The following is a 24,619-nucleotide window of genomic DNA, read 5'->3' as shown; positions in this document are numbered from 1 at the left end:
CTGTAATTAACATAAGAGTACGGAAATCGTTTCATTTTTGCCGATTTTAAAGTAACTGACATTTTAGACTCTTGAGTACTTCGGTATTCTAACTGATGTACAAAGCAGTGTAAGTAAAAGAAATGACGATGATATTTTTTCTAACAATTCTTATGAGATTTTAGGATTATGAGATTACACTTATAAGATTATAAAAACTATGATGTTTTTAAATGTAAACAAAATTGTGTATTCGTTTTATATTATTACTATATTAATAATATTGGTTATTCTAATAATATCAGTGCATTTTACTTCTAATATTGGCCAATATTGCATTTCTCCTAGTGCAGGGGGAGAGATATAAACATATAATCTTTTCTTTTCATTATTGCTATTTGTTGTATATAATAACACCCACACCCAGTACATTACAGCTACCATTGCAGTTATCCTATTGCACTGCAGTGCCATTTGACTGCTAATATTGCATTTCTCAACCATCAGTACCCTTTCTTTTTTTCCAATATCTCTTTGGTCGTGGGCTGTATGACAGGGGAATTTCTAGTTTATAAATTCATCTCCTGTTTTAGTTCATGTTAACTTCATTTTCCATGTGGTACCTTGTGGAAAACATTTTGTAAAATATGACTATGGATTACCACAATGCAGGTTGCTCATATACATATACTGTAAATGTACATGTTTGTGGGGCCAATACTGCAGCTAAAGTCATTATCCTGTCATTGTCCTGTATAGCTATAGACTATTATCATGTCATTATCCTGTATAGCTGTTACTGTCTTGAGTTCAGTTGCAGTTTAGTCAGTCAAACATACATATACACATACCCATCCAAAACTCTCGCCTTTCTCATATTCTACAAGGACTAATACATACTGCAAGCAACTTAACACTGTTGTAGCATCTCAATTTAAACTGTGGCATGCAGTCATTAAATATGGCTATTTTCATTCCAAAAGCCCATTTGCTCTTCCAATCCACAGTACTATATCTGATTGGTTTGCCAAGACTTGCTTCTGAGTCCAAATGTACAGGGTGGAAGTAACTACAGAAGACAAAAAAGTTGCATGTGCCTACTTCATCAATGCTTTCACACAGAAGCTTTGCCGTGCAGAAGCATTAGGTGTTCGTCAATTACCCACTTTTACATTATAATGTCTTAGTGTCTATCATTATGTGTGGTCTCGTGTGGTTGCGATTAACTGTTCGTTTTTGAGCTTCTAAGAGCTTGTAATCCCATTTCCACATATTTGGCAGCTACAACACAACAGAGTAAGACATGGTGGATCTTTTAATACCAAATAACTGTAATGTGCATTTTGTTGCAAGTCAACCTTTAAGAAAATGTTAAATTAATAAAGTTGCTCTGCCCCTATTAGTTAACTCATAAACTCAGTATACAAGAAGTATGCTATTTAAAGCAAACAACACAAGCTAACTCTGCATCCTGAATGTAAGGTGGGCAGTATCCAAGGTGGTTACAGCTTCCTTGAACAAAGTAGAACAGTGCTCCATCTGTGTTGGCATGTGATCCAGTTAAGGCTTCTGGTGCTTTGTCCATACAGACATAGTTATATGCTCTTTTTTGATTGTAGTGTCCTGACATCAGATATCCTTCGTACTCCTAAACCAAAGTAAGCTCAGTTTTTATATTTAATAATCACTCACATTTCCATATTTACTAACCAAATTAAATTTGCTTATTTATCCTAATGCAAATATTGATCTATTTTTTCTCGTCGGCATCTCATCATTTAATTAGGAGTTATCTATTATGTCTGTAATAAAATTGATAAAACAACATCATTTTAATCATAGTACCATGATGATGAAAGCATTCAAGCTTAAAAACATCTTGTGTCAAACTGAGCATCTGAGAAACTTGCTCCGAAGATATGGTATGACACTATTCTAACTTGTGTATGAAACTAGCAAATTATTAACTTTTTTGCTAATGCACATGTTACAGTTTATATGTAATATGTAATTGGACTCAGGAACCAACCAATTTTATAGGATGAAATTGTTGTTTTGAACTTGTCTCTTCCAAAATCAGCGTATATGCAAAAAGACTGATTTCGGATGATATATGGTACTTCACCTTATTCCAAGATGATGGGCAAGTTTTTTTAGCAGGTATCATAATAGTTGTAGACCTGCTAGGAAGGTAGTATCTGGAACAATATACATTCTGGTCATGCATACGACTAGGAAATATATTCGAGTCGGTTTGGTACTCTGCTCCATATATGTAATTACCCGTGCTGCTAGCTAAACATGAGTTATACTCCGGCTCTGAAGGTAGACATGTACAGACAGATTTTTATCCTCCATGGCCATAGTATTGCCATGCTGCTAGTCTTGTAGGATACATTAAGAAATCATGAAATTTAAGTAAATGTATTTTTAATCCGCACTTGAAATCACTGGTAAGAATCACAAACAATGTATTCTAACGATTCTGCAAAATCATTATATTTTAAATGAATGACCAGTCATCTTATCTGCTTGATAAAGTTAGTTGCAAGGAATTAGAAGGTAGTAGATATATTTTGTAACCAACCTGTGTAGAGGAGCTGTGAAGAGTTACCACATGATTTCCTGCCCCATCTAATGTATGAACTTCCTTCTCCACAAGCTGGTTGTATGTGATCTACAAAATGATCAAGTTCCATGTTACAGAGTTTCCAACTTTTATAAAAGTTTTTATAGCTCTCAATTCGTCCTTATCACAGATCTAAGTCTCATATTTTCCCGGGTAGCACTTAGATGGTTTGTACAAAATAAGAAGTAAAGAAGTTTTTAGTCTTTCATCATAGATCACCTATTAGATCTACCATGTGCAAACTTCCTGTTGCTTTCAAAATAATAGTTTTATTAATTTCAATAAAAATTGAAAATGAAAATTTTTTATTTAAGGAGTGTCTAGGGAGCCTTTAAGCAATACAGAACATACCAGAACTGTGATAAGAAGAGGATATAATTTAAAGTTTCCAAAGACTTTTTTCTGCCTGTCCAAAATATTTTCATTATCCATGGCCATGCAACAACGTTTCTAAGCAATTCCACTGATATCATCAACATTTATGCCTCTAATAACCATTGTTTATCTAGCTCTGATTACACCTGTCATGACATCATCAAGTCTTAATCAATAGCAAATCTTTGTTTATTTGATACGTTTACTTCTCACTACTTTTAATTTTATTTGTATTGAGGAGTTTTGCTCTCCTGACCGACCCTGATCTTAGTAGTGAAGTTTATATTTTTGTTTAAGCTTTACAATTCAACTTGAGTTAAACTACAGTTTAATCTTTTATATCCATCTAATATTTTGAGCACATAAATAGTATACCAAATTTGTCCAGCTCACAGGCCCGAAGTAGTGTCAGTTTATGATATATCGAGGTCATTTAATAATTCCTTTAATGCGCATATCCATTATTTGTATCAATCAATTGAGAGTTGTCTCTTTAGGTTAGTAGTGCATTGAGAAAACAACTTTCTTTTCATCATGATACCATGACAATAACAGTATTTAAATTGAAAAAAACATATATCTAGCGTAGAGTTGAGGATCTGAACTAATCCGCTGTTAAAAATCGTTGTGTCCTGTATTTCCTTTTGTAGGAAAATAGCAAATTAACAACTACGTTATTGAGTCTATTGCTTTAATTTAAAAGCTGAATACCAAATATCTGCTAAAAATGTTGCTATAGTGATTGGTACATTTTGGCTAAGTTACCTGGTGATAATTGACTTAGTACTGTAAAGGTTTTGTGTGACCTTCATTTTCCTCCACTAGTACAAGACTAGGTGCATGAGTTTATACATATACTTTCTGCTGAGTTCATAAGTTGTACAAGAATGCTCAAGTAACAGGCAATGGACAGGCCCAGAACAGCTCTGCTCTTCTACACAAATGTTCGAGCTTATATAGCTAGTAAGCTCCGCCTCCGTTCTACCTGGTTGGACCCGGCATGGCTCGGCTCAGCTTGGTCTTAACTCGGTACGGTAATTCTGCCTGACTGAGCACAGCCCAGCTCAGCTTAGCTCAGCCCTAAGCTCAGCTCTCAGTGGATCACATTTGACAACAGTATGCCATCACTAACTCCCTCATCTTCTTCTGATAATTTCAGTTGGAGACATCATTGACACCTAGATATAAAGTTTTCAAATATCACAATCCTATAAACTTCTGCGTCTCAAACTGCTTCTTCTCCAATAAGTGAACAGCACAAGTTCATTTATCTTTTGATAAATTTTTTATCATATGAGGCGACATCATTTCCTGATTTTTTTCTCTATAAAACCAATATTTATGCTAAAGAAGAATCCATGCTGGGTACCAGTGCATGTTTTATGTCTACTGTCCCTAGTATACACAACATACTTTGAACATATATCATTATAATACTGTATGTTATATAGAGTTGCAAGTATTTAGTCATTTATATGTACCTGCACTTTGAGACATTTAAGTATGTTGAAAAAAATATTTTTCTAATGAAAACAACTTCTCACGTGACAAAAGTGAAATGTAATTAAGCTTTGCTGCACAATCCTACTCATACCAGCTCAGAATATAATACTGTTAAATTGACTATTAATAAGATCAATTGTAGTTAATCTACTGTACATATTTGATAACTTTTTACCTGCATTCCATTTCTTTTTAACTGATCTAGTCCACTTGTTAAACGATCAACATCCTTTTGTATCCACTGGTAACTTATTTGAGAGTAGACAGAGACAATCAGAGCAGATATTGCTGTAACAGCAGTCAGTACCTGAATGACATCATTACACTTCGGTTGCTTGACTACATAGCCTTTTTCCATTATGAAATCTAAAATTAGCATACAAAACTTACAGATCATCTACCTCAAATAATTAATTTTACTCAAATCGCTGCATTCACTGCTCACCATATTATATATGAAAATTTAATAAACATATAGTAACATAATAATAATAAGGCATACCGGACAAGCAAGTTCTTATATGCTAATTTATTACGAAATCTCCCTCTCATGCTTTTAACCAACAATATTTTTATTACATACAATATGTATAATTTTAAAATTGTTTAACTGAATAAGTCAAATTTTTAAAGTAACCTGAACACGTAAATCTATAAATGTTAATGATGAATTACAATGCCATCATAATGTACAACTATATGCTGAGTAAGCCTGTTTGGTTTTCATTGTTTTGTTATTAAGAATCTTATTTGATGTTTCTCCATTTGTATCAGCACTAAATATGTTTAGATAATTTTGAATATCTTTAATATGAAATGATAATTTTATTCTAAAAATCTGTGTGTATGCATTATTAATTTCCAAAATCTACTCTAAGTGGAATCAAGAACTAGTCGTATGTGTATGTACTTGCCTTAGGCAGCAGCTTCCTTTGGCGACTGATATTGATGTATAGCTGCTTTTATACTTTGGTAAAGCATCAGCTTCCATTTGTGAAAAATTAGGTCAAATAATTTGTTTTAACAGCATCATCTAGTTAAAATATTTCACAATACCAGTTTTACTGATTTATCAATTTTACTAGCAAGTGCATTCAATCAGTTCTGACAGCTGTCTATTCTAGATCATCTGCAGTATTCATTAAGATAAAAAGTTAAAGTTTGGTATGTAAACACTCCATTCTATTGAAACAGATTTAATGTGGATCACAGAATGTCAGTGCTTCCAACCTACACCAACCTCTTTTAAACTTCTGTTGAAGACTCTTTTTTCAAGCACTTTTTAATCTGCATTGTGTGTTAGATAAGTTTTTTCTATAATATTGGCACAACAAATAATGACAAAAATATACCTTAAGATAGACCTAAATGATGTCTGCTGCAGATCAATAGTTTTAACTGAGTTCAACGTGTATCATTAATTTATACTTGATGGCTGTGAAGTACTTGAGAGTGATAAAACTTTAGTAACACTCAATACTTCATTAATTGCATGGTCATTAGTGCCACCATATATTTTCACTTTTGCATGTTTTTAGAATTATTTAGAGAAGATCGTAGATAGCAAACATTATTTAATGAAATTTTTTTGACTTGCTTTAGTTTTATACAAATTTCTGTTTTAAACAAGGTTTAGTTTTGCATGTTTATAAACACTAGAAATTCTCCTGTCATGCAGCCCATGACCTGATAATGGAATAAGCGATAAGTGATAAGTAGTTGTCAGCAGGAATTGACAGAGTATAGTGTAAATGAGACTTGTTCGAGATGATATAAAATAAATTTGAGGGAGCACGACTTCAAAAAGGAAATTCTAGTAATCTAGGAATTTGACAGAGGAGCTTGTTGACACGTATGACATAGATGTATTTGAGCATTGTATGTAATAAAATATTTCTCATTACATCCTGTACGCGTGAGCTGTGATATGTTGTTATCCAATCTGCCTAGAAAGATGTTACGCAGTTCTGAAAATCAGGACAATCTAAAGATTGAAAATGAGGAATGTGATGAAGGGGGCAGCATTAGGAGGAGCAATAATGTTTTGTGCAATATTTCCATGGTCAATGATGTCCATAAAATCATGATCATCATCTGGAAACAAAGGGGCTGCCAAGTCCATGTCATTTACATCGCCTACAACATCTACTGAAGAATTCTCTGAATCAGATGAGTTGTTGTTATTAATTTGAGTAGCGTGTTGTTGAACATTAGCATTTGATGTTGCTGGTTGCTGTGAGGACCTTCTATTTGTCCTCCTACTGAGCTGTAATAATTGAGAGGCATGTGGACGGCCAATGCTTCGGCCACGACATGGTGTTCTGGAAAGTTGTATGTCCATGGTAATTGTCAAGTTGTTTTGAAATTAAATTCAAAAAAGTCTATTATGCAAAACAAAAGGTTGTAAAAAGTTTACACCTAATCTAGTACTATCTCAAACCTATGTTTTACAACAATAAAATGAATATTAATTAAATCTGTAGACCTAACCTACTGTAATGTATGTAGTTTAACAACAGCAATAAGGAAATATGTTTATTATATCGCTGAAATGCAATATTAGAAATAAAATGGTGAGCTGCTGTGTAATATACACAGTTTGAAAGTTGTTTGTGTTGAATGTAGAATGGTTTTGATAGCGATCTAGCAGAAAGCAAGTTTGAGCGTTCACACGTCTGGAAGTTTTCTGCAAACTAGAGCAAAATAAAAAAATGCTATCGTCATAAAGGGGCGTTATAGTTTGGCCCTAGCTTGTACATAAGGTGTAAAGAATTTTGGCTAACGCTTTAAATAATTTAATGAAACCTTCGGTAATAAGGAAAAAACATAAGCTGATAGACTAAATTGGTCTATGCCTCAAACGGTTTACGTTTATTACAGAAACTTTTTGGACAAATAAAATCGAATAATTATTCTTATGATTAAATATTTTTGCAAGATATTAAAAACGGAAAAATATTAGAAATCTTTGGCAATTCGACAAAAATGCTATAGACGTACGTTTTTTGTGTGAAATGCGCATGACTTAATTGTTCTATTCTTTGTTGCCCAGCGTTTCGTTTGCCGGTTTTAATTTTGATAAAATTAAGGCTTGTCAAGTTTTAAAAACGATTTCAGGCAGAATTAATCTGTTTATTTGTGTATAATCCGATCAGATGGGTAAGTTTTAGGATACTGTCGACAATTTTCAAAGACTTGGTAACATATTTAAATAGGTTTATATGTGTTTTGTATCATTATTATACTTAAACGACTCCATTGAAAAATGGTTAAATCCAAGTCCCTAGAGTCAGGAGTGATCACTGGTCACTTGGAAATCATCTGTAGCATCAGAGAATATTTGTTGTTACATAGTCTGCTCTTCTGTAGGCCCTGAATCGTTGTGCATCCCTAACCAGCTGCATAATTCTGTTATTCCGTTTGGTATAAAAAGATAGCAGAAAAACTTTGGCGAATAATGATTAATAGTTTTTGAAAGAAGTTTCAATAACAGCCCTAGACAGCCATCAGCCAATCTTGTTATTTTATGAATGCCTGTAATACAGATAATAGAAATATCAGCAACTTTAATAGTAGAAACGCTTGTGAAAGAACTGGTCTAGCGGAAAATAAAAGACATGACAGCTGGTGTGGTGGAAATGGTTGTGTTATAAATATTATGGCCTGATTCACCAGATAATTTATGAAAGTGTTCTGCACTTCATTTTCTGATCGTATCTAAATAACAGCTATATAACCTAGTTACCCCTGTTTGTTATCTCTAGCGGTGCCATCACAGTCTATCACAAACTGCTCGATTTCGAAAACAAAAGCACTGATTGCCAAAAAGCTGACACTGGTGTAATAGGCAGCAGACACTTTTGAAAAGCATCGACATGCAGGAGAATATCATGCCTTGAAAAGCACAACATTTAGTCACTAAATAATGATGTAACAATAGAAAGTACATCAAGTATTTTTACGAGAAAAAGCCCTTAATGATTACAAGAACTAATAATATTCCTAGAGATTAAAATAGTCCAAAATCTATGGAAGATGTTGCATGAAATAGCTGTGCAAAATTGAAATTTTTAAAGGCCCTTAGATATCTGTAGCAATTTTGCATTTTGTTTGATTAATGATAATATTATAATTAGCGATATCAACTCTTTAAGGAAATTATTTATTGTGTTGTTTTTTGGTTTAAGACTAATTTAAAATCCACTAGATAAACCTTGACTCAGTCACTTTTTTTAAATCAGCCAATTCATGCCAATAGAGAATATTTGCTTCAGTAATATTGTAGTCAAAGCCAGACATATATGGATGACTACATGGCCTGTGACAGAGAGCCTCTTTAGCATTTGTTTGCATTGTTGTATGTCATATAACATAATCACCACAAAAATGTTGTCACAAAATGTTACATGACGACTCTATGACCATGTAAAACTTGATGAGAATTGGCTTGGCAAGCGATATCAAACTAACATACGCGGTATATCAGTACTACTGACTTTTAAAACTAACTTACTCCATGTATTAGTACTACTGACTTATTGAACTACCTTACTTTATATTATAGTACTACTTAGTTATAGAACTAACTTACTCTAAATATTAGTACTACTGACTTACAGAACTAACTTAGTTCATAAGTTAGTTATACTAGCCCTACGGCAAATATTAAAGCTTGAAGGAATTACGTTACCACGTTATCACTAAACTTATACACAAGTACTTTACATCTGTTTTATATTTATGTCTTGAGCCTAATTTTCCAATCTATGACACTTGCATAACCTTTTATGGTAGACTATCGCTCGCAGTATACGGACAACCAACTTGCTTTTGACAATTTATGACTGTTCACAGCACTCTACCCGATTTACTAACTAACCTCAAAGCTTGCACTCATGCCGAGTCATTTCAGAATATAGTTAGTATTAAGGTATTGCGTTGAAACTCAATACTTGCACTTCTTGACCTTGGCAATGCCGTGTTTGAATCTTTATATTTAAGGTTGTTTACTACTGTCACACGTTAGCAGTATTTACAAAATATGATGTAATATCTCACAGTTATGGTTAATATAATTACATGGGACTTTTACCCTTTTTCATTGCAATTTACAAATCCAAAATCCAAACAATATTTCAAGCCTCCTCTATGACTATCAATGTCTGCTACAACAGTGTTGCCTTTCTTGATCCTAATTATTCACTTCTACGACAAACAGACAAGTGTTCTGCTGTGTAGCATATTCCAGCTCATGCAGGTAGAACTAATCAATCTAAAATGAACCTGAACTGTTACTTTTGTGACGTCAAAAATGAACAGAAATAAAAAGTTTCAGTAGAACCGCTCTAATGAATTGTCATCAACCAGATTTGACACTGAGCAGGTGTCATAATCTTCTTTTTCATTCATCTTCAGATGAGCTTTATTTTCTGGAAAATGTCTCTGCGTATCGCTTTGTGTTTTCTTTTGTTTTTCACGCTCAGACGCTCGAGCTTTGTCCTTGACATCTACATCAGTTTCCTTTTTGTCTCTCCAAGTATTTTTATGGTTCCAATAAAGGATTCTGGGTTACATAAGACCTGACCAATGCAATAATAAACAATTTTTATATTTTTGGTCATATAAGGATAAGAATATCGTTTAGGAGATCAGGTTTCTCTCCAAGATTACGGTAAAAAATACACGTATTTCATATTCTTCAGTATTATATTTTACTAGATGAATGCTTGGCAATGCACTGGTAATAAAATAATTACCCAATGAACTTGAGTAACTTAAGAGTAACTCAAGTTGACTATAATTAGCTTATAAGTTTGTAAATCAACTTACTTATTAAGAGCACAGCTACACATAATGATCTCTCATGCAACCAATTGTGATCTCCAAGCATGCTAGTATTAACCAAGAGCGTTTTCTCAAGGGCTTCAAGAATACAGAGTGCAACTGATGCAATTAGTTTAGTCACAATTATTCCATTGTATAGCAATGTAGCCACCTAACCTAATGGTAAGCACATCTGTCTGAAAATCTGGAGGTTCCAAGGTCAAATGGAGAGTAAAACAGAATTTTCATTTCTATAACTTTAACGCTATAACTGGACACACAAACAACAGACAGACAAAAACTGAGATTAATATATTGTATATATAAACTTTATTACGTTATGTATTGTTCCAATATGCTATATCCACTTGTTTGGTATTATGCAGTGTTAAAACAGCTTATAACAAACCATACAAAGTAAAGTATGTTGTCTTGCGCTATATTGTAGTATACTTTTATACATATAAAATTGTATCAAATTGTCCTATAACATATCATATTATGCTATACTAATACTCTGGCAGTTCGATGTGTCATGTGTATTTATGCAATTATCTTGCAACAATAATGAGTTGTTAATTGAGAAAAAGGTAGCGTGATGGGCAGCCTTCCTGATAGTTGGGAGTTCAAATACCACATGATGCAATCTTTTTTGAAGACAGTCATACATGTAACTTCAAACAAACAACTGCACCTTTATTGATAGTAAAGATGGCGGCAAAGATTGCGGTAGAGATTACGGTAAAGATTACGATAGAGAATATGGTAAATAATTTGGTTAATATAACGGTAAAAATTATGGTGGAGATTAAAAAATACGGTACATATTACAGTAAAGTTAACGCCAAGAATTGAGGTAGAGATTACGACAAAGATTACGGTTATGATTATGGCAAAGATTATGGTAAATATTACAGTAAATGTTACAGTAGATATTATGAGAAAGATTATAGTAAAGATCATCATAGGGTTTATATTGAATTACATCAGTTTATAATATATTATAGTATAATGTAGGCCCTACATGTGTTACATTGCACCAAATTATATTATGTTGTATTAAATTGTATTACATATATTATGACAGATGTTGAAACACTATAACAAATAGTATTATCAGTGTTGCTATAATAATAATAATGTAGCGCATATTGAATGAGTAAATTCTGAACTTTATATTACAAGTTTTATAAAAAAGTATCATATTATATTATTTTATATGAGTATAATCATATAAATTTATAATGTTCAGTTTAGCAAATGAACATTTTACTACCTCTAATTCACGCATTTTGTGAGAAGTCATATTGCGCTATCTCACTGCACATAAGGATATTGCTGATCTTGTAGACAGAAATTTTTTTAAGTTAAGGTAAACATAAATTAACTTATTAGAAATTCTGAGTTATTCGCTGTTCAGCCTGCTACAAACTTTGACAAAAACTTCATGTAAACTTGAAAGATTGCATAGCAGACAATTCATGTTAAAAGTATATGACATAACATCACCTCTTTACACATGCGAATAATGAAAGGAACTGGGGTAGTATCGATAGAATGTGTCTTGTTTATTTTAATTAGACAGTAGCATGAATATTGTCCCTTTAAAAATTTAAAGTGTGCCTACACACTATGCAGCCTGTGAATACGCAGCTCATCTGGCATATTCACATCTTCTTTTCTCAGGATAGTATTATGAGTTTTCCAAATCAATTACCACCAAACAACAAAAAAGGAGATATACATGTAGGTGTGAACATCCGTGCGAGTTATGTTATTCACCTCACCATCTATTATTTTCTCCAGTTCTTCATAAGTATTGTCAGAATCAGTTTCTCTTTCTAGATTTACCTCTCCTGTGCTAACTGGAATTGGGGCTACTTGCCTCTTTGAGTCAATTTCCTATATGGAATGAATCAAGTTTTAGATAGGAAACATGAGCAAACGAATAAACAAAAATATTTTGACTAAGACCAGACTTGATTAAAACTTATTAAATATACTTTGAAGTTGTGTACTCTTTGCAAGCTATTCTTGCAAAGCAATGTTTGTATTAGTAGCCAACTGTACTCTCACAAACTTATGACACTGCTCAATGCTCGCTTACCTTATATCAGTTTATAACATAATAGTAATATAATTGTAAATAATATTCACAGTTCATGAGATAATAAAAGTTTGTATAAATGACAGTACAGCTGCCTGGGTTATCATTTTTTATTCCATGTCATTCATTGAAATTATGTGCGTAGTTTTTTACTCATTACACTGTATGTCTATGAGTGGTCTTTACTAACTAGTCTGTATGTCTATGCTTAGTTGTTACTAACTCCATTCTATGTCTATGCTCAGTTATGATTAACTACTTTTTATGGCAATGCCGAGTTGTGCCTAACTGTTCTTTTTGTCTATGCTTGGTTGTTTCTATCTACTCTCTACTTATTTTACTCTCTGGTTTGACCACATGATACTGATCATAATTAGGTCTGTCTTTTGCACGAATTTAACAAACATAAGGGCTTACTATAATTGTACAGAGATCATTATGAATACAGAAGAATTAACACAGATAAATATATATAAGTTACTGTATAACGTATGCAGTAGACTCTTTTATAACATATACCTCCGTAAACGTAAATTACAGTTAAACTACAAATTTATGCAAATTTTTGCTATGCATTACCGAAAAATTTCTACATTACGTAAAGTGTCCATTAAGGGAAACTTTTCAAATTCTATTTGAATGGTCATATATTTGGCTGCACTTGGAATAAAAAGGATGTACGTATAGCGCTACATCTATTATATAGACAACATTCATGACATTTTAGATCATTGTGTTAATAAATGGTTAATAAATATTTCAATTTAATCGATTGGTGCAGATGGTACAGTGTTGATTTTCATATCTAAATTTCACAAGCTGAGTATCACTGAAACCTATTTTTTATCCTAGATTTGACCCCTGGATGCGGATAGACGAGAAACAGATAGGTGCTGTTTTTTTATAGTAAAGCATGGTTTTGTTTTCCTTTTTGTAGACGTATAAAATATGTTTTATTAGTTTTACTTTGCGGAATAGACTTTGCTGTCTATAAAGAAATGAGCAAATCACTGTAAATAGACGTTGAACATGTGTCATTCCTCATTCAATTATTCTAGACATTGCCGCAGTCATTGTCTAGAAAACCAATAAAATTGATCAACAAAAGAGACAAGTTGACGGTGCAAACTAATAATATGCCAGCTATGAAGATATGCTAAAGAAGGAGAACAATTTCATCTGGATGACTCATTCTTGTTGAATTGATTGTCAGTCTGCGCAAATGCAGACACTATGCATTCAATTGAGAACCATTATCTTGTTATAGCGACATTGCCATAACATTTCCAAGAAATCACTGCATTTACACAAGTTATGCAATGTTTACAGGTTTAGTTGAATAGACAATCATTGCTGGCATGCAATACTATGAGATCGGTCAAAATGAACAATCTAAACCTGAGTCTGCTTTCAAAGTTTTCTTTCGAAACCAATGTTATGATACATCTGTCTGTGAAGTTTAGTTGTATCACTTGGTGACTAAAATATAAAATGTATATTTTTGGCAAATGTTGTGCGTCACATGTACTAAGTTGTGTCTTGGAATGTTTATGTTTTGACGTAAGTCATGTCATCATAGTTTTTATATAAAAGAAGTACTCTTAGCTACAAAGAGCAAGTCTTTTACACGTCATTTCGACATGCACAATTTTCACTACGAAAATATATTATCTTGTTTGAAATTTGACCTAAAAGTTTTGATAACACAATATTTTATGCCAAACCTATAAGGGTGAGGTCAAAACACCCTAAAATTCTTGTGTTAGGAGCTGAAGAAATAATTGGAAGGAAAAGTGTTAGTGGTTCAGGAAGACAAAATCAGAAGGGATGGCAGACCATAATCAGCAAAGAGCTGAAAAAGGCACAAAAATGACGCAAAAAGCGTGATCACACTGAGTGAATTGGAAGATGAAGAGCTAGATGTCATCAAAACATTGGGGAGAAGGATGGAAGAAAGACATGGAAACACCCTCTTATATGTGAATGAGACATACAGATTGTTTGCAGAACATGTAGAAGGCCAATTAGATGAGGGGACCAGGCGCTTAGAAGAAATGTTGTAGTCCTTAGCGGTGAAGATTGAGAAAATGAAGAGGAAGGAGCTAGCATTAACAAACTCGCATATTCGTAGGTTGAGAAAAAGTTACAAAGAAAAAAAGAAGCCAGCTATACAAGCTCTTCTTTTCATAGGTTCAGCGATAGTTAAGAGGACAAGAACAAGCCAGCCAACACAATCTCTTCATTTCGTAATATCCAAAAAAGTAGGCTGAAATACAGACCTAATACTATGCTTGCTAGCAATAAAAGAGACTGAGTGAAAGTTGGCTTATCCTTCACAAGCGAATTAATACATGAACATTTTGAAACGTTTTCTGCAGCCGTACAATTTTCCTTTGTGGTTGGACCACGTATGAGCAAGCACTTGGTGGTCACGATATTTATGAGTGTATCGCATTGCTGCATTTAGATTAGTTAACCAGTATTTCTGCAATACCAGCAAATTGGAGTTTCATGCAAATTCTAGTCTGGTCAAATACCTAGACATGGTAATCTTCATACGTAACTGCTTTTGTCTATGGGTACCTAAATACTCTACTTAGACTTGAGAATATCTGTTTGTGACTGAATATACTCAGTGCATGATTGATAAACTTGTTTGTTTTTCATTGGGGTAACATAATTTCATATCTATAGTTTTGTAAGGCGAAGCTTGTAAACACGAGAACAGTACAAAAAAGAGTTTGCAATATTTGAAGTAATATATGTTGTATATAATCAAGTTGTAGAAATGTATTTGCTCTATTAACTGGACAACTTTGAAACTATTGCTTGGGTTGATTTTTTGAAAAAGTCATTTCCTATCTCTCGCGCAGTCGGACATATGTAGAAATAATTACTATAACCACAGGGCTTGAGAAACGATATGCAATCTTGGCCATTGCTATATTTAATGCTGTTGTTTGTCTGATGAGAAACATAAAATCTATCGAAGGCAGATGACTAGAATAGAAAGCTGTGGCAGCAGCCGCTCATACAGTTAGCAGATGCTTGGACTTGACACTAGCTGACAGACCATATTTTAATGATGTACCATTGCATATGTTTGCAGCCTGCGGTGAATCCATCCCCCTATGAATGCGTTACCCGGTCACCAACTTTACCCACTCTCGCAACTGCCAGGCCTACTACAGATATCTAGGACTTTTCTGCTCTCGATGTTCGTGTCCAGAAAATGAAACATTCAATCATCTAACACTGCAGTGTGGCGCCAGCGCTAGCGAGTGCAAATATCCGGCAAATACTCCTGAAACGACTGTCATTATAGATACCTCTACATCACAGAGTCTACCTACTCTTTTAACAATAATGAAGACCATACCAGAAAAAATTATACCGGCTCCAAGTTCGAATATGCCATATTGAGCAAATGATCAAAACATTCCTAATGGAATTGTTATAATAGTTGTGATCATAGCGCTCACAGTTGCAATGCTTCTTGCAGTGATCCTTGAATTTTGTTTATGGCAGCAAGGAGTTTTCCCTCTCAAGTAAGTCACTGAAACAGAGCTTGTATGAGAGGATTTCTTTTAAAATAAGCTTTCTGAGCAAGATTAAATGTTGATTTGTAGAACTTTTACTTGTATAAATCAACCTTTAATGTTTATCTATACAACCTTTAGTTGTACAAATCAAGACCCTATGTTGAATTATACAGCCTTTAGTTGTATAAATCAAGATTTAATGTTGATTTATACAACTAAAAGTGAGGAGACTAACTTGAGAGAGAAGACTCCTCACTGTCATAAACAGAATCCAGCAATCGGTGCGAGAAGTATCATAACTGTGAGCGCTATGACCACAACTATTATAACGATTGCATTAGAACTGTTTTGATCATCCGCTCGATATGGCAGAGTCGAACTTCGAGCCGGTATAATTTTTTCTGCCATGGTCTTCGTTGTTGTTGAAAGAGTAGGTAAACGCTTTGATGTAGAGGTATCTATAATGACAGTCATTTCATGAGCATTTTCTGGACATTTTCACTCACTAGCGCTAGTGTCGCACTGCAGTGTTAGATGATTGAATGCCTCATTTTCTGGACAGGGACATTGAGAGCAGAAAAGTCTCTAACATCTGTAGTAGTTCTGGCAGTTGTGGGAGTCGGGAAAGTTGGTGACTAGGTAACGCATTCTTAGGGACGGATTCACCTTTAGTTGTATAAATCAGCATTAAACTACAAGCTTTGGTTGTTTACTAGTAGAAGTTCTACAAACTTTTAATTCTAAGCAGACTTATTTGACTGTTTTAAGTTTATCTAACATGAATCATACATGCACCCATGATATATGATGGGCCTTTATATGATGTGTAAACTTGGTATTTAACATGGTTAAGGAATCATCTCCCTTGACACATCGGCAAATATAATAACAATATCATGTGTTTGAAATGTTTTCTATGCCATATTAAAGCTTTAAAATCATTTGTGATTACAAAATTTATCTATTATTTAGTTTTGTTGATATACACTCTAGAGCACTGAATGCTTTACTTACTTTTTGACATGTGCACTTTACAACGTCGTGAAACTGATAGTTGCTACCAAGGACAAGTATGACATCCTGTTGCAAAGCTGTGTTAAGCCTGGTTCTCAACCCACCGTAAGGAGTGGTGGTAATGCAACCGATGGCTGCCGGTGGTTGCTGAAAGCCAGTAGGCTGACCTGAGCCAGCGGTAAAGTATTTGCCGGCGGTGGCAGCCAACAAAGCTCAGCGAGTTAAGTTTTTCTATGGGCCCCTGCTTAGGTTGCAGGATTTTGCCGGTAGTGAAAACCGTGCACAGGTGGCCCATGCACCCATATTGCATTGCGCGTAAACTTTCCACAAGGGTTTGGCAATACACTGACTTTTTCTTTGGGATAAATAAATTAATACTTTATATTTTAACTCCATGCATAAAAGATACCATTGTTTCAAAGCAGAAAATTTCTTCCTTACGTTATCACCTTCGATACAGAACCAGAAGCTAAAAACATACAGCCTACTCGGGTACTGCTGATGACCGCAGGCACACCGCCGGCTCTTCATGGTGGGGTGAGGATTAGGCTTTAGATCATATTCAACAGAAACAGTTTGTTGATACCGTAATGTTAAGCAGAATCTTCCGTATGGCATCACCATATTTCAAGTAATTTGAATCATTAGTTTTTGTGAAATTGGCAAAAGTGTATATGAAAACTTGGCAACGACTCGAAAAAACAACTATGATGTTGATCCGTCGTTTGGTTATGTATATAGCGTGAATAGACAAAACTGCCCATTTGGGTTAACCTTTGAAGTATTCTTTTTTTATATTTATTAACAAGAGAGGTGTTAACAAATTGTATTAAATGAACATGTCCCAACAGGACCCTTACCTACCAGCTCTTCCTACTTGTTTGTTGCAAGTTATTTTAGCTGAATTAAATATATTTTTAACAAAATGGCTGTGCTTAATTTAATATTTATAATGTATTATTTAACAAATAATGTCAAAATATTGCATTATACAATGCTACATTAATACTATTATTTTTCAGCGCTATAAAACTGTAAAATGCACGAAGCTACAATTTACAATAGCAAAGTATACCATACATTTCTTTCCATTTACTGTGTTAGAAATTTGAGCCAAGTTGAAGTTAAATAGCTGAGTCTAGTCTGGTTACAAAAATGCCATAATTAACAGACACTGATACGAGACATAAATTATAGTCATTGAAAAGGAACATTGGCAGCGAGACAGATTAAGCCGTCTGTAGACAGACAGCATCCACGTTCAGTGATTACAAGCATAGTGTAGGGCCTGTTACATAACACGTTCAAACTAGCATGAATAAACTGCAATTTCCCAATAATGGTGCGTAAGTGCACTTGACACAAAAGTGGTTTTATTTAGATTAGTTGTAATGTTAAAAACTGATTGCACATTTCTACGCCTTGTCATCTCATGCGCTGTTACATAAGATTATAAATTGGTTTCTGAATGCTACAATTGATATTAGTTATCAGTGAGGAAAGCATTTCAACAGCGAAAGCTTAATGAAGTTCTATGGTGGCAGCGATGGGTGTTGCTCTTATTCTTCGCAGCAAGAGCTTTAGGCATCCCTATCACTTAGGAGATAAACAAACAAACCTGGCTGTAACCGACTATGTTCTAGGAAATATGCTAATATGCATCCCTCTAATAATGATGGCTATTTGCACACTCTTCCAGCCCAAGAAAGGCATGTCTACGCCGAGATAGCCAATGGAATGGTAAGCGAACAAAATATGAATTACGTTAATTGTTCTTTTAACTATTTGTTACATGAATATCCGAGTGCCCAAGAGCTACTGAACAGTACCTGCCCTAATTGCCAATGCAAAAGCAAACAAATTAGCTAAAAGGTTTCTAGGGTATTTTCGAGGCCTGTGAGTATGATGTTTTTTATTCTTGTCTCTCCGTGCAGAGAACTTTCTTGGAAGTGTGAAGATTCTCCTAAAATGTAGAAGGGAATAAAAGCCATTTTTGGATCACTTAGCTTTGGTAATAACAATATGTAATGAAGTGGTTAGTAGACAGATTGCTAGTAACTACTTGGCGTAGGAAATGTGGTCCTCCAATTTTATTTTACGAGCATCTATAATTTATCTAGTTTACAGCTTAACAAAATCCAGATGATCTGTGAAGTAAGGCTGAACAAATATGTCCTATAAACAAACTGAAGCCTCATAAGCTATGCCGTATGTGTATTCCCTGCTGGCAGGAGTAATTGGCAGCCAATGATAATATATTTCAACATACATGGTGGGTATCATGACAACTTGACCCTGGATGAACAATATATCGGAATGTCCTAAGTTTCCTATTAAACTCAATTAGTGAAGAGAATGCAATAATGAACAACAGAGAGTCACAATCTGGCAGCATCCTTTGTTTCTATTAGGTTCTTTGATTGCATCTAGCGTAAACTGTATGACTACTAAAGATATAGAGCCAGCAGGGGTCCTAATTCCGTCACGGTTTTTTATGTATTCATGGCACATTTTCTTTATGTAGGTTGATCAAGAGATGCAAATCCGAGGTCGTAATGATGACCTGAGAAGACAACTACACCATATATATGCTCCACCGATTTCAATTACATCACCAACAGCCGCATCTTTACACCCTCATGAAACTTTTGTCTTGTCCGCGAATCACCAACTAAGACAATATCCACAGATAGCGGCTTACCCCAACTCACCCCAAACAACAACAATTCAAAACGGAGATTGGGCTAGAATGAGCGCAGGGAATCAGGAAAATAAAGGCAACACGAGTCAAAATAATAACCAAAGATGGAGAGCAGGATGTTGCCCCAACTGTTTGACTGATAACAGTAGTACAGTGAGCAGCTCAGACTGCTCTAAATGTTCAACTCAAGAAACTATTTATAGGAGAATTTTGTTGAACTACAGTCACTGTACACCTCATCATCCACAGCTCAATTTTGTTATCAGCCGGCAGGAATACATCTAACTATTAACAATTTTTATTTATTTCACTTTTTATAGAATTTTAATTATTTTAATTGTGTTATTCCAGGTCACATGATTCTAAAACTAATACGTAATTTATAATTTTTAGACAGACTTGAAAGGATAAAATTTGTTCGATACTGAATCTTTTATTATCTATATGATTTATTTTTTACCTAAAAAGCTTGTTTAGCTTTTGACTCTTTCTACTCTGTACTCAGTCTGTTCAATGTATAACATTAATAGTAAATATCAGCTATATGAAGAGTCCATGTAGATTGTAGAGTATATCCTTCAGAGGCAGATAGTTACGATGATGAGACAGTGTTACTAATCATTGAAAGTAAACTGCTCATCAAACCTAAAAATATCTAGCGTTGTAATTGTTCAAGGATGCATCTAACACAGCCATAGTTGATTTATGTTGTTGTTTGTCATTGATGCAAGATATTTTTATTCCCAATCAAACTTTCTATCCATGTGTTAGTAATCTCATGTACTATCCAAGGGATAATGAGCTTCAACAAGAGGGCTTAAAGTAAAGGATAAAGTACATTAAGATAGCTAATGGCAGACAGATTATAAAATCAAAGTGACAGATTAAGAAACCAGCGAAGAAGCAATGAACGTCAGCAGAGACAAAGCCTTTAATCTTCAAAAGACTGCGTATAAGTGAATTATATTTTGGAGAAGTGTAGCCTTTGCCGTTGTTTATAGATTGCTGGATGGAATTTGCTCTCTTCCATTACTAATTGTAAGGAAATCATTGTTTTGTATTTGGTTTAGGTGTGCAGTTGCTTTTTTCATGTTGCGCATTAATTTTGTTGTATTGTATTTGTAATTTGTACAGGTCACAAAACTTTTTGTTGTTTGATTGTTCAACTATATTAACGCTTGCGTCAAAGAAATTTGTTAATTTTTGAGGAGAATAGTAGATGCCTAGAGCACAGGGTTTGCTAAAAAGCGTTCTTTTATGTTACATGAACTATAAATCTTGTATCAAGCATTTTTAACTAATACCTGCTGTGTATACTTTTTTATGTTTTTGTGGTTCTCCACGTAACAAGCCATTCGAATGAATACAGCTTGGCAGCACTGCTTATAAGTAGGCTGGGAGTTCATAAAAAGTCTTTATCCGAGCAAACATGTAACACTGAAATAGTATTAAGCCTAAAACCCCCCAGACGAACGTGTCAAATTTAAAGACGACGTCAGTTGATTTCCCTGACAAGGTGTATCTTGCCTAGTTGAGTCTAAATATTCACCATAAAATATGGAGATATTTGGTCACCTTGTATATTACATTCACAAATCAGTTGCTATGATTATCTTGATTTTTGTTTTTTATTAGTTTTGATATTATTAAAAGATGTAAATAAGTTGTGAATCAAAAAATAACTCCATATAGAGAGAACTCCATATTAATGATTAACATTCACAACACAGAAATCAGCCCGAAACCTTTACAAACTTGATGGTTAACTTTATAGGTGGTCGCAGCTTGCGAATAATAAAATCATCAGTTTTTCTTTATTGACAACCCAAACCATGTGAGACTTTATTTTCTTAACAATCGTCAGATCAAGTAAACAGTTGTTTCAAGGCAACTGCTAATGGGTATCTTTGTGTTTTTATTAAAGGTTGACTTGCAACAAAATTCACATTACAGTTATTTGGTATCAAAAGATTCGCCATGCCTTACTCTGTTGTGTGGTAGATTATTCACATAATCTAATCATGCGGCTTACAATTCCCGCCATATGGCGCGAACAACTTCTACAGAATTTTTCGACCATCATAGCGGACCAAAAGGCTCATCATTTTTATCAGAGGATGATATGCAATCGTTCAAGCTAAGTTTAGAAAATTGAACATATTTTTATGCTATGTTTTGAGATATCAGTGCTCAAAGTTGCAGCATTACGATGCCGATAAAACAGACGCGTAAGAACAATAGACATGTTTTTTATCGCAATCGTGAAGTATATTTGTGAAAATAGTTCGACGAATAAGGATGCATGAAAGTGTAAAAATAAACCATCTCCCACACATACGCCACTTTTTAGCTGTTTTGGAAAACGAATCCAAACTAGGGCGGTCTCGTGTCGCTGCGATTTTCTGTTCGTTTTTGAGCTTTTAAGAGCTTTTAATCCCATTCCCACATATTTGGCACCTATAATACAACAAAGTAAGACATGACGAATATTTTGATGCCAAATAACTGTAATGTGAATTTTGTGGCAAGTCAACCTTTAAGCTATGACACAATTGAATCACACCTGGCTGTTCACTTTATCTGTAACTCATATTTGCTGATTCATTTAAGTACAGTTCTAAAGACAACTTTTATTATATGTTTGCCTTAGTACAGATTTGAAATGCTGCATTATTGTTGACATGAGTTGGATTTATCTTGATCATTCTTTTGTGTGTTCATGAAGACACTGTCAAATGTGGCTATCAATAGTAGGTATAAAAAGGAAGATGCTGCCAAAGCATCCTGGTCATTTATGCACCTCTTTTTTGCAGCTAAACAGTTGTTGAAATAGTCTGGCTCTCTAACCTCCCGGCACTCATGTGTGAACAAGGAATTCTCTCGAAATGCAGACAAAGAACTCAAATTCATTGACTGCTACAAAAGTGTTATTGATAAGTTACTTTCATAAAATGAATCATGGCAAGTTTACTTGTTTGTAATAGAAAAGAACAATGCAGTGGTAAAATGCTATGGCAGGTAAGCCAAGTAAAAATAATGACTAGTAAAATTGAATGGATTCTGAACAGTTAGCTGTCACTTTACGATAATAAAAAATCGATGGAACTTTCTAAGTCATTGTTGTAGTTGGCTGCTCTTGATTAAAAGGAGAACATCTCTTAATTAGCAATTTGTACCATGTATCAATAGAGTTAATAAAAATAAGGATTCCTGTTATTACATTATTGAACAAAGAAGACTAGTGACATATGACATTGTGAGTGCACATAAGCACTTTGTGAACTGTGAGAAATGCAGGTGTAGAGATGACGAATTTAGTCTGAGTGCCCAACAAAAACACTTTAAACCATTAATTTAGCAATGATTCAGCATTCATAAGTTTTAATCACAGACAAATGGAGAAAAAATTAAGAATATTTTAGAGAAAATAAAAGCGTCTGATATGGACAGATTTCTGTAAGTGTCAGCAGGTACCAAAGCAAACTGTATATTTAAAGGTTCATTTGACTAGATTGCAGACTGAAGATGCAGGAATTGACGTAAAGCAATTAATACTTCAACTATTAGTTGACACTTGCTATGGAATGACTCAGTCTCTGAATGGGTGGTTACCGTGCCTTCAACAGTATCTACCCTAACAGAATCACCTTGATGCAGTTGGTTCTTGACTACAGTGAGGGTCTCCAACCAACGGGGCGTAGCAGGACTACATGCATTCTCATGCAACAGCTGAGGTATGCAGAGCAGAGAGTCTCTAAGGATAGTCAATATAGTAACGCCATGCGATGTGACTGACAATTCTTGCAGGTGTTTGTCAATGATATGGTGGAGAACAAGCTCGAATGTCCCACCAACGGCTATTGTGCAGAGGTACTCTGGGGGATGATCTAAAAAGAGAAACAACCAAGCTTTTCTTGTCTTCGAACAAGGCAAAAGTTTGAGTTATACTCTCCCTCTTTAGACCTAAATGTATTGAGCTGAATTGATCACTTAAAAAATCAATCCGTGATAATGAAAAAAAGACTGGTTTCGGTTGCATTAAACAAGGATACCAAGGGTTAATAACAACTATTAGATAAGAATGAACTGGTGTTAACGATTAAAAGACTAAAATAACAATTATTGTTGCATTTTCCATTTAATAAGGATCTCAAACCAGCCACAAATTTCAGAGTAAAGAGCGAAGGCACAAATCGACTTATGATCAATACACAAACCAGTCTTAGTAAAATTGGAGCTGATATCTACAAAGGTAAAATGTGCTGAGAGATTTAGAAACAGTGTCATAATAGTGCTTTCGCTGCCACAAGCTATCATATGAGGTAATAGTAAGTTTCTAGCTTAATCAAAGCAGTATGCCTCAACATCCTTTCACATAGGTAATAATACTGATACACCTACAAGCCTGAAGCCATCTAAAAAATAGTGAGAGATCTATGGAGGTTTCCTTTAAAACTTCATCAGACTGAAGCTGTGAACTTCACACCATTAAAGAATTAACATACATCAGGAGAAGACGATTTTTGATAATCAATTTTTACAAGACAATCATCCAAACTTATAAACGCAGGCAGACTGAGACTTGTATAAGCTGATAAATGTTAAATATAATTTTTCAATTAAGAACCATTCTAGACAAACTATAAAACTGTAGAAAGAGAGAGATATAGAGAGATAGAGAGCGGGAGAAAGAGTTAGATAGAGAGAGGGAGATAGAGAGAGGGAGATAGAGAGGCGAGGATGGATAGGGAAGGAGATAGATAGGGAGAGATAGAGAGACGGAGATAGAGAGGGAGATAGGTAGAGGGAGATAGAGGGAAATACAGAGAGGGAGATAGAGAGAGGGAGATAGAGAGGAGAGAAAGATAGAGCGAGATAGGGAGATAGAGAGAGGGAGAGAAAGAGGGAGATAGAGAGAGGGAGAGATAAAGAGCGGGAAAGTAAGA

The 24,619-nt window shown here is 34.4% G+C and overlaps 1 pseudogene; it reads right to left on the bottom strand.

Annotated features, from left to right (window-relative positions):
- Positions 1 to 1,414: 1,414 nt before the first annotated feature.
- On the bottom strand, positions 1,415 to 2,678 carry LOC137390450 (uncharacterized; annotated as a pseudogene).
- Positions 2,679 to 24,619: the final 21,941 nt, after the last annotated feature.

The sequence above is a fragment of the Watersipora subatra genome, chromosome 3 (assembly GCF_963576615.1).
Source record: "Watersipora subatra chromosome 3, tzWatSuba1.1, whole genome shotgun sequence".
NCBI classification, from domain to species: domain Eukaryota; kingdom Metazoa; phylum Bryozoa; class Gymnolaemata; order Cheilostomatida; family Watersiporidae; genus Watersipora; species Watersipora subatra.
The sequence above is the reverse complement of the archived record's forward strand: the minus strand, read 5'-3'. Positions and strand labels throughout refer to the sequence as shown.